At 49.5% G+C, this 12,140-nt stretch overlaps 1 long non-coding RNA gene and 1 pseudogene across 2 annotated transcripts in view; one reads left to right on the forward strand and one right to left on the reverse strand.

Annotated features, from left to right (window-relative positions):
• LOC309361320 overlaps positions 1–12,140 on the forward strand; it is a 367,676-nt gene that overhangs the window by 150,716 nt on the left and 204,820 nt on the right. The gene's annotated exons all lie outside the window — the stretch shown is intronic.
• The window catches only part of LOC309361127 (adhesion G protein-coupled receptor D2-like), a 143,520-nt pseudogene that overhangs the window by 128,731 nt on the left and 2,649 nt on the right, over positions 1–12,140 (reverse strand). The window contains exons 3-4 of the transcript in view: positions 2,926–3,224; positions 1,427–1,490 (exon numbers count right to left, since the gene is read on the reverse strand). The product of the transcript in view is annotated as an adhesion G protein-coupled receptor D2-like (transcript). The remainder of the gene's footprint in view (positions 1–1,426; positions 1,491–2,925; positions 3,225–12,140) is intronic.

Raw genomic sequence — 12,140 nt, forward strand, 5'->3', positions numbered from 1 at the left:
GTTAGGCATTGGTTAATTGGTGCTTGGAGGGGTAAGTGCCTATCCCTCCAAATGATGCGGAAAGGGAATTCCGTTAAAGGAATCCAGGGGCTTGCCATTCTTTCGTCCTTGACCGTGGAGCCGGACTTGGGCCGTGCAAGCCCCACCGGAACATGAGGGTGTGAAGCGAGGGTCTGTTTCCCAGCCTCACTTCTCATCCAATACTTGTTTCCCACGCTGGCTTCCGGTGGAGTCCGGAAGGACCAGCTCTGTCCTTGAGGGCCAGGACAGATAGTCATAACCAATGCCTAAGCAACCACTCACAATTTTTGTATTTTGAATAAAAAAGTTGTGGCCAAAACTATGCCAAAAACCTTAAACAAAATTGATGTGTGAAGTGTGAAATTATTTGGGGGGTGGCACTGTGGAACTCAACACGCAATGCTGTACCCTCCTTGTTTAGTGGGGCTGAAGTCTGCACCCAGCACCCATGCCAGAATCCTGGAGGGGAACCCCACTGAGGGCAACCTGTGGTCTGCTACACTCAGGTGAATGGGTCTGGGAAGCTGCATTTAAATCCCCCACAATGCCCTGGGGCCATGCTGGCTGGGGCTGATGGAAGCTGCAGTCCCCAAAACACCCGAAGGGTACCTCAGGATTCGTGGGAGATTAAATGGCAGGTGACTGCCTTGAACCCGGACTTGGTTTTGCCTCTCATTGATGGCACTATCCAGCTCAGGGAGGATGTTTCTCCTCTGCCCTGTCCTGCAGCTGGCATTGCAGGGAGCCAGAGTAGGTGACCCTTTGGGTCCCTTACAGATTGACAACTATGCATCTATTATTTGTGGCAAAAGGAACATCTGACTTTCCTGCAGTGCATAGGCAATGGGGATTCCAGGCCAAAATATTATATATAAAAATTTAAATGCAATAGTAATTTTTTTTGCCATAGCAATTTGAAGTGATTTACCAGAAAAAAATACCTACCTACGTACATAAAAACTGAGAGTGAGGGATACATTAAAACATCCCACCCATTCTAAATGTTCATAGATAGTGTTTTTGTCCGGCACCAAAGATATGAAATGAAGGCACCAGGTGAGCTCCCCCAGGAAGAGCATTCCACCAACAGGGAGCCACCACCAAAAAGGCCCTGTTCTCCTGTTGCCACCCTCCAGAGCTCCCGTGGAGGTGGCACCTGGAGAAAGGCCTCAGGTGTCCATCCCAAGGTCTGGGTCAGCTCATATGGGGAGAGGCAGCCCTTGAGGTATTGTGGTCCTGAGCTGGTCCTACAGGTCAAGCCCAGCCCTTTGAATTGGGCCCTGGAAACTAACTGGTAGGTTGGGCCAGAATTGGTGTCACATGCTCAGATTGCCTTGCCCCAGTGAGGAACTTGGATGCTGACTTCTGCAAATAAACGCACAGAAGCACAACTCAGGATACTCACCCCTTGCAGTATGGTTTTCAGCCGGTATGGCAAACGCTAGTGTGCTTCTCGGGAGAATGCCAACCTGTGAAGGAAACTCAGCTGCTGTGTTTTGGAGCACGCCTCTCCCAGGTAAGAGCAGTACCACCCCCTCCCCCTTGCAAAAGAGACATTTGTGGAGACTTTTCCCCATCCTCTCAGTCATCAGCCAGCAATCTGCATGACAAAGGAATGGGTGAATAGCAGTGGCAATTCATTCATTCATTCACTTACTTACTGCATGTTTGTACCACTTTTTCCTCCAAGGAGCTCAAGGTAATGTATATTGTGATTTGAGGACCCGATCCCCGCTTGGGGAATAAAGACACGTGGACACAGAATGTAAGGTTAATGGGTAAGGTAAAGGCCACAACTTTATTGATTACAGCATGTGAGAAGGTATTGGCTTAGGCATTGGACCACGGAACATTAGACTCCACCCACTCGTAGAGGGGTGAGTCTGAGGAGGGGTTAACCACCAGTAGGGGAAGCCTGTTGATGCTAATCCAAGTATAGGCTCTCTTTCTGATGTCACCGAGGGTCGTGCCATGGCCCCCCGCCACACGGGCATCGGACAGGATCCACGACCGCCGGATTCCTTTAGCGGAATACCCAAAATTGTCGGGGAAGGCGATGGCCACACCTTGCCACCCAAAACACCAACAACACATTCCAATGCCTAACCGCCACCCGAGCCAAAAGGCTCACCGCCAATACCCTCACAGCTGCAACCAATCCCTAAGACTATTGGATATGTTAGCCAGCCATATGTTGTTTCCGCGATCTGAAAGATGAACACCGTCATCCCGAAATAGGGTCTGGTCACCAATCTGCATATCATCATGAGATATAACTAGGCCATTCATAAAACGTACTTTGCGCGCTACTGCGCGATTCAAGAGTTTCCTGGATTTTTCAAAGGCCATAATGTTATGCGCACCGCGCCAAACCTTTCTCTTCAAGAGAGAGGACCAGAACAGGGCTGTTCTGGGAAATAAGGCAGCCAACTCATCCAAGACCTTTCTCATGCTCCACAGCAAGTCCACACTCTTCCTGCTAGCCAAGTCGCTCTCGCCCAGCTGAATGATTAGAATGTTAGGGGGGCCCAACAGCGCAGCTTTCGCCTTCAGCAGTGGCATGAGTTCTTGCCAGCGCATGCCCCTTCTCGACAACCAGGAAACTCGCACCCACGATGGTAGCCCCAGATTAGGCATGAAGTGGAACTTGCTGACGGTATGCACGATACTGTGGCCGCAAATCCACACTGGACTACCGAAGACAGCTAAGAATAAAGAAAGAAAAGACAGGTAAGCGGAGCGTTCTCAGAATACTTTTGTAGGCATTAGATTTCCAGCGGCCCATCTCCTTGATCCTGTCTGCCGGAAGGCCCATGAGGCCGTTGTGGCCACACCAATCCTAAATGAATGTGCCATGTAGTCTTTGGAAGGGAAAGCGCAGACATCTATCACTTTGCAAAGTACCCTGGTGAATTGGTGCCTCATCAATCGGGATCCATCCTCATGAATGAAGAGCGGGCCAAGGCCGGGAGGTCTGAGGTAAAGGTATCGCCTGGTGTCCTTTACTGGGCATGGGCCCTTCTGACCAGAGGCCGTGAGTTGTACTACGGTGCCCTTAGCGCCCTGGTCCATCTTAGACTGATGCACCCGCACCATCATGCCTGAACTGGACACCTGCACATCCTCCAGGAGGAGGCTGCGCGTTGTTCCACTTGAGGTAGCTTCTGCTACCACCTCGCCAACCCACAAGGCACCAAAGAAGGCTATAGCGTATGCCGCAGAGAACAGCTGGGCCTCAAACTTGGACCAGCAAATTGACCTAAGTTTCATACAATAGGGGAAAGGGACGATACTTTGGACCTGAAACCTGTGAAGTCGCACCATACTTTCTTATAAGACCTGAGGGTAGAGGGTGCAACAGATGCTAATACTCCTTTGATCACTTCGGTCTCCAAGGTTCCGTAGGTGATCCGGAAAGGGTTCTGGCAGCAGCTGAGCCCAAGGTGCTAACTGTTACGATAATGAAGCAATGCTGCTGCAAAGTCCTAGCTTGAAAAGTAAACATGATGGGAATGTTGGGACTGTCTGTGGGAAACAGAGGGACAGTCATTTCACAGTGCGAAGCACCGGAATTACCTCAGAGTGTAATATGAGCTGTACGGGAAGTACAGGAAGTGTTAGTCACAACACTGCTGGAGTTTGGAGAGAGCAGTCATGTTTTTTGTAACGCTGCAAATACAGAAATAAAAGCATGTAAATACGTTTCTGTCTATCTCTTTCCCAGGCGAAGAGGGGGGGATGTTCCTCTCATGTTTGAGAAGAATCACTGATCGAGACCTTGCCTGCGCTTACTGGGGAATGCAGCCAGGGAGGTCAACAGGGAATCAAGCCGGGTGCCTGGGATTGTTGCCAGCTTCTGCTGATATGAGAAGGGCTTGAATTTCCCGACATCTGGTAGCACGGAGCCGATGGCATCGATCCATGAAAGCAGCTAAAGAGGTATTCATCCTCTGCAAGGAGATAAAGGAGTTTGTGGTAGCGTGCGGATCTAGGCTACTACGAAAGGCTGAACACCGAAGAAGACGTTTTTGCTGATAAGCAAGGAGCTACGGAACCCCTAAGGTATGCTGATTTATGGGCTAAAAGAGTGAACGCAGATTGATTCTTCTCTGGTTCACAAAAGCTGTTTTTTGGATAGAAAAACAGCACTGAGAGAGAGCCACATTCTTCGAATTCCTTAGGACTGATAAGCCGGTCAGCCAAGTCCAGTTGCTAAGCAACGAGCTACTTCAGAGATAGTTAGCTTGAAAAGAAAGTGGAAAGTTACTAGCCAACACGGAAGTGAGGCTGGGACTGTAAGAGGCAAGGAAAACAGCGTTTGTTTGTCTGCTATCTCACTGCTCTTGGAGGGACTTTCCATAGCAGCCTGCGTTTAGCTGCCAGGTGCAAAGAGTAAACAGCCAGCTATTGGATTTTAGAGGCTCGAGAGTGAGAGCTCAGACTTGGATTCAAAATGGATACCAAGAAGGGGGGAGGCTTACCTTACCCACCTTCACTGACTAATGACAATTATGCCTCATGGTCTGTAAAGATGAAAGCCCTGCTTCAGAATCAGAGGATTTTTGGGGTGATTGATAACCCCATCCCTCCTGCACCAACACCAGGTTGGAATTCACAGAATGTGAGAGCCAGGACGGCCATAATTCTGTGTGTCTCAGATGATCAACTTGTGCATATTGAGGATTTGGAATATGCGCGTGAGATTTGGCAAAAGCTGCGTGGAATAGATCAAAGAGATGCTGGTTCTTCAGCGTTGCTGCATTTTGAATAGCTGACCAATCTTAGGCTAGCGCCTGATGGAGATGTGCAAGCGCATCTGACCGAGATGAAATTCTTACGCCAGCAGATGGCGCAACGCAATTTTCCTCTACAGGAAGAGATATTCTGTTTCATGGTTATTAACAGCCTTAATCGGACTTATAAAACGGTTGCAAGTCAGCTGGGTTCTCTACGTGCCAGAGATCTAACGGCGGAGAGAATTTGTGCCGTGATTCTCAATGAGAGAGACAGACTTGCTGCAATAGATGTCAAAGACAGGGGGAGAGAAGCTCGGAGTTCTGACACCTCCACTGCTAGTGCAAGTGAAGAACAGGTTGTTGCTTTGAACGTTGTCCGTTGTTTCAATTGTGGACAGACTGGGCATCTTCAGCGGAATTGTAAGAAGCCACGTCAACAGAAAGGAGCTAAGGGGAGCTCTGCAAAGCCTGAGGCGTCAGGCAAAAGTCGTACCAAGTCCCAGATGAAACCTGCAAAGGCATTGCTGTCAACAAAAGCCACATTTTCAATGGAGAACGCTTTTGTTTTGGACACTGGAGCGACGCAACACATGACGTCGCACCGAGGACTGTTTTCAACGTTTAAGAAGCAAAGCTTCGCTGTGAAACAGGCCAATGGCCAGGAGCTGGAAGCGACCGGGTTTGGAACTGTGGATCTTGAAAGTATAAACTTGACTATTAGCAATGTGTATTTGGTTCCTGATTTAAAGTTCAATCTGCTGAGTGTTTCGCAGATCACAAAGAAAGGACTGACTTTGTCCTATGAGAGAGAAAGATGGACTGTATTTGTTGACTTTAGATCAAAGTGATTGCATAAAGTGTAATGCATCTGAATCTAACATGATTTATCTTGCAGGTATGGCGAAGCACGTCCAGAAGGCGACCAAAGTTAACAGTGCTTTTCAGCGAGTGTATGCTGATGTGATTGGTCCTCTAGCACCATCTAGAGGCAATGCAAGATATTATCTTGTGTGTGTGGATTATTTCACTCATTACGTGTGGATATACATATTGCAGAAACCACAAGAAGCCTTAGAAAGGTTTAAAGAGTTTTGTGACAAGGTTAAAACTGTTCATGATGCTAACATTGATTGTCTTTTCACAGATGAAAAGCCACTTTTTCTTTTACAGGATTTTCAGGATTTCCTGGATAAGAAAGGGATAAGGCACAAGACTGCTGTTTCTGCAGAAGCATGGATCCTTTAAATCAGAACCAGTGAAGGCAGTGAAGGTCCTGTGTGAGTGCCTGGAGGCGGTTGGAGGTTGGATGGCGGCTAACAGATTGAGGTTGAATCCTGACAAGACAGAAGTACTGTTTTTGGGGGACAGGAGGCGGGCAGGTGTGGAGGATTCCCTGGTCCTCAATGGGGTAACTGTGCCCCTGAAGGACCAGGTGCGCAGCCTGGGAGTCATTTTGGACTCACAGCTGTCCATGGAGGCGCAGGTTAACTCTGTGTCCAGGGCAGCTGTCTACCAGCTCCACCTGGTACGCAGGCTAAGACCCTACCTCCCCGCGGACTGCCTCGCCAGAGTGGTGCATGCTCTAGTTATCTCACGCTTGGACTACTGCAACGCGCTCTACGTGGGGCTACCTTTGAAGGTGACCCGGAAACTGCAATTAATCCAGAATGCGGCAGCTAGACTGGTGACTGGGAGTGGCCGCCGGGACCACATAACACCGGTTCTGAGAGATCTGCACTGGCTCCCAGTACGTTTCCGAGCACGATTCAAAGTGTTGGTGCTGACCTTTAAAGCCCTAAACGGCCTCGGTCCTGTATACCTGAAGGAGCGTCTCCACCCCCATCGTTCAGCCCGGATACTGAGATCCAGCGCCGAGGGCCTTCTGGCGGTTCCGTCATTGCGAGAAGTGAGGCTACAGGGAACCAGGCAGAGGGCCTTCTCGGTAGTGGCGCCCGCCCTGTGGAACGTCCTCCCATCAGATGTCAAAGAGATAAAGAATTACCTGACATTCAGAAAACATCTTAAGGCAGCCCTGTTCAGGGAAGTTTTTAATATGTAATGCTGTAATAATAATAATAATAATAATAATAATAATAATAATAATAATAATTTATTATTTGTACCCCGCCCATCTGGCTGGGTTTCCCCAGCCACTCTGGGCGGCTTCCAACAGAAATGAAAAATACACTAAAATGTCACATATTAAAAACTTCCCTGAACAGGGCTGCCTTCAGATGTCTTCTGAATGTCAGGTAGCTGTCCATCGCCTTGACATCCGGTGGGAGGGCATTCCACAGGGCGGGCGCCACCACCGAGAAGGCCCTCTGCCTGGTTCCCTGCAACTTGGCCTCTTGCAGGGAGGGAACCGCCAGAAGGCCCTCGGAGCTGGACCTCAGTGTCCGGGCAGAACGATGGGGGAGGAGACGCTCCTTCAGATATACTGGACCGAGGCCATTTAGGGCTTTAAAGGTCAGCACCAGCACTTTGAATTGTGCTCGGAAACGTACTGGGAGCCAATGTAGGTCTTTCAAGACCGGTGTTATATGGTCTCGGCGGCCGCTCCCAGTCACCAGTCTAGCTGCCGCATTCTGGATTAGTTGTAGTTTCCGGGTCACCTTCAAAGGTAGCCCCACGTAGAGCGCATTGCAGTAGTCCAAGCAGGAGATAACCAGAGCATGTACCACTCTGGCAAGACAGTCCGCAGGCAGATAGGGTCTCAGCCTACGTACCAGATGGAGCTGGTAAACAGCTGCCCTGGATACAGATTTGACCTGTGCCTCCATGGACAGCTGTGAGTCCAAAATGACTCCCAGGCTGCGCACCTGGTCCTTCAGGGGCACAGTTACCCCATTCAGGACCAGGGAATCCTCCACACCTGCCCGCCTCCTGTCCCCCAAAAACAGTACTTCTGTCTTGTCAGGATTCAACCTCAATCTGTTAGCCGCCATCCATCCTCCAACCGCTTCCAGACACTCACACAGGACCTTTACCGCCTTCACTGGTTCTGATTTAAAAGAGAGGTAGAGCTGGGTATCATCTGCATACTGATGAACACCCAGCCCAAACCTCCTGATGATCCCTCCCAGCGGCTGCATGTAGATGTTAAAAAGCATGGGGGAGAGGACAGAACCCTGAGGCACTCCACAAGTGAGCGGCCAGGGGTCTGAACACTCATCCCCCACCACCACTTTCTGAACACGGCCCAGGAGGAAGGAGCGGAACCACTGTATGACAGTGCCCCCAGCTCCCAGCCCCCCAAGACGGTCCAGAAGGGTGTTATGGTCGATGGTATCAAACGCCGCTGAGAGATCCAGCAGAACTAGGAAACAGCTCTCACCTTTGTCCCTAGCCCGCCGGAGATCATCAACCAGTGCGACCAAGGCAGTTTCAGTCCCATGATGAGGCCTGAATCCCGACTGGAAGGGATCCAAATGGTCCGCTTCTTCCAGGCGTGCCTGGAGTTGTTCAGCAACCACTTGCTCAATCACCTTGCCCAAGAATGGAAGGTTTGAGACTGGGCGATAATTGGCCATCGTGGCCGCATCTAAAGATGGTTTTTTAAGAAGCGGTTTGATAACCGCCTCTTTCAGCGGGTCTGGGAAGGCTCCCTCACGGAGGGAAGCATTCACCACCCCACGAAGCCCATCGCCCAGTCCTTCCCGGCTAGCTTTTATAAGCCAGGATGGGCAAGGATCCAGGAGACAGGTGGTTGGCTTCACTCGTCCAAGCAGCCTGTCCACATCCTCGGAGGTAACAGATTGAAATTGATCCCACACAACTTGACCAGACAGGACTCTAGCACTCTCCCGCCCCGGCCCTGCTCCCACGGTGGAGTCTACTTCTTCCCGAATCTGAGCGATTTTATCTGCAAAAAAATTTGCAAAATCATTGCAGGAGAACATGTGGCCCGTACTGGGCCCCGATGTTACAGGTGGTTCCGCTAAATTGTGAACCACCTGAAAGAGTCTCCTGCTGCTGTTTTCTGCAGATGCAATAGAGGCGGTGAAGAAAGTCTTCTTCGCCGTCGCTATCGCCACTTGGTAGGCTCGACGTTGAGCTCTAACCCGTGTCCGGTCAGATTCAGAATGAGTTATCCGCCACCGGCGCTCTAGCCATCTCAACGATTGTTTCATTGCCCTCAGATCTGTGGAAAACCACGGGGCTCTCCGGGCTCCATGCAATCGGAGAGGGCGCTTCGGAGCCAAACAGTCAATAGCCCTGGTTAACTCCACATTCCAGTGGGCCACCAGGGAATCAGCTGAAAGGCCATCAACATGGGATAAAGCATCCCCTACCACTCTCTGGAAACCATTTGGATCCATTAAGTGGCGGGGGCGGACTGTTTTTAACACTGATTGGGAGCCGCCCAGAGTGGCTGGGGAAACTCAGCCAGATGGGCGGGGTATAAATAAATTATTATTATTATTATTATTATTATTATTATTATTATTATTATTATTATAAAAGTGTCTGTGTGCAAGTGAACAAAGAATTGCAAAATGGGATGCAGGCACAATTGCTGAGTTCACACTTGCCACATGAGTTTTGGGCGGAATCGCTATTGTGTTTTTGTTACTCGTGGTTGAGAAAGGTTTCAAAAGGTTTAGAATGTTATCCTTTTGAAAAGCTATTCCACAGAAAACCTTCTGTAGCCCATTTTAAGGTTTTGGGGTCTCAAGTCAGGACTGAAGCTCCAGGTGGAGTAAAGAATGCCAGAGGCATTTTTGTGGGTTATGAAAAGGGTCTCTACAGAGTAATTTTGTCTGAATCTGGTCAGGTGATTCTCACAAAATTTCTAGAGAGTGCTCCTGAACAGAAGAAAGTAATTGTTCACACATTTCCCACTGAGGAGAATTCAGATGATGATGATGATTTTACTGATTACAGTGGTACTGAGAGTGACAGTGATAGCTCAAAGAGCTCAGTTGACACAGTCATTGAGAGGAAATCTCACACAATGGCTAGACCTTCACAGGTGGAGGATGAACCACTGTTTACCATTGGAACTGGTTCTCCAAAGAGTCCTGAGACTGAACCAGTGAGCAGAGAGGATCAGCACCTCATACGCAGGTCCGAGAGAGTTACAAAGGGTGTACCACCCAAGAGGTATTCCAAAGAGTTTGCTAACTCAGCTGTTGCATGTGTTACTATTGTTGACAACTCAAGACAGCTAAGCGTAACACTACATTCCCTAGCCAAGGTAATGCAGATGCACTCGTTCCTTGGAAGTCAGACAACCAGAGAGGTACACTGGGGAAACCAGTGGCAGGTAGTTCCAAGGGTGGAACTGAAACAACAGGGGAGTGTTATATGTATAACAACTGTTTGTTTTCTTCTCTGGATCAAGCTATGTTCACAGCGCACATTGATTCATATGGGGGAGTATGTTACGATAATGAAGCAATGATGCTGCAAAGTCCTAGCTTGAAAAGTAAACATGATGGGAATGTTGGGACTGTCCGTGGGAAACAGGGGGACAGTCATTTCACAGTGCGAAGCACCGGAATTACCTCAGAGTGTAATATGAGCTGTACAGGAAGTACAGGAAGTGTTAGTCACAACACTGCTGGAGTTTGGAGAGAGCAGTCACGTTTTTTGTAACGCTGCAAATACAGAAATAAAAGCATGTAAATACGTTTCTGTCTATCTCTTTCCCCTGCCAGGGGAAGAGGGGGTGTGTTCTTCTCACGTTTGAGAAGAATCGCAGATCGAGACCTTGCCTGCGCTTGCTGGGGAATGCAGCCAGGGAGGTCAACTGGGAATCAAGCCGGGTGCCTGGGATTGTTGCCAGCTTCTGCTGATATGAGAAGGGCTTGAATTTCCCGACACTAACGACCGGAAGCAAGGCATCGGAGCACAAATGATCGAAGTAGGCGAGACCCCTTTCAGAACGCAATGACTGCTAGCCAGTATGTTAACCACGGCCTGGTTATCAGTTCTGAAGCACACCCCGACGATTCCAGAACTCTTCGGTCCATATGTGAACCACCACAACTATGAGAAAAAACTCCAGAAAAGTGAGATCCCGCATGATGGCCTCCCCTTGCCACTCTGCTGGCCATTGTTGCGCGCACCAACGTCCCTTAAAGAACAGACCAAAGCCTAGGGACCCTGCCGCATTGGAGTGGACCTGGAAATCAGAGGCCAAATTAAGGATTTCCTGCCATAGGGAGACTCCGTTGTAGTGTTCCAGAAATCTGATCCACATCTCAAAATCCGCCTTGACCGACTTGGGGAGTCTTACTCTATAATAAATAATAATAATAATAATAAAAAAATTATTTATATCCCGCCCTCCCCAGCCGAAGCCGGGCTCAGGGCAGCTAACAACAATAAAACAGTACAAAAGTACAGCACAAACAACATTCTAAAATCATTCATTATAAAATTAATTAAATTCAAGCCACTGGCCACCATTGGGCCAGAGCTCCGTGAAGATTGCCGAGGGAGGGAGTCAGGCTGTGCCCTGGCCAAAGGCCTGGCGGAACAGCTCTGTCTTGCAGGCCCTGCAGGTCAAGTCCGGCAGGGCCCTAGTCTCTTGTGACAGAGCGTTCCACCAGGTCGGAGCCACAGCCGAAAAAGCCCTGACTCTAGTTGAGGCCAGCCTAACTTCTCTGTGGCCTTGGACCTTCAAGATGTTTTTATTTGAAGACCGTAAGTTTCTCTGTGGGGCATACCAGGAGAGGCGGTCCCGTAGGTATGAGGGTCCTAGGCCGTATAGGGCTTTAAAGGTTAAAACCAGCACCTTAAACCTGATCCTGTACTCCACCAGGAGCCAGTGCAGCTGGTATAGCACTGGGTGAATGTGATCTCGCAGCGAAGACCCCGTAAGGAGTCTCGCTGCGGCATTCTGCACCCGCTGGAGTTTCTGGGTCAGTCTCAAGGGCAGCCCCACGTAGAGCGAGTTACAATAATCCAGTCTGGAGGTGACCGTCGCATGGATCACAGTGGCTAGGTCAGGACGAGAGAGATAAGGAGCCAACTGCTTAGCTTGGCGGAGATGGAAAAATGCCGCCTTTGTTATAGCTGCAATCTGCGCCTCCATGGAAAGGGAGGTGTCGAAGATTACACCCAAACTTTTAATGGACGGTGCTGGCACTAATTGCGCCCCCGCAAGAGATGGGAGTTGCCCCCCAATCCCATATCGTCCCGTCCCAGCCAGAGGACCTCTGTCTTCGAAGGATTGGCAGGGAGGTCATGGCGGAGCAACAGGACCTTCTCCACAAAAAAGCTCGCAAATGCCTCACAGCTGTGTGTCAAATTGTTATTTAAATTTGGCTGTCCTTCAAGGGACGTTAGAGACCTAATTATACTAAATAATTGCGCCGGGCGAGAGCTAGCGGAGGCAATGGAGGTCGAGAAGTAGGACTTCTTAGCAGCCTT

This window comes from Podarcis melisellensis, assembly GCF_964234715.1.
Source record: "Podarcis melisellensis genome assembly, chromosome: W".
In the NCBI taxonomy this organism is placed as follows: domain Eukaryota; kingdom Metazoa; phylum Chordata; class Lepidosauria; order Squamata; family Lacertidae; genus Podarcis; species Podarcis melisellensis.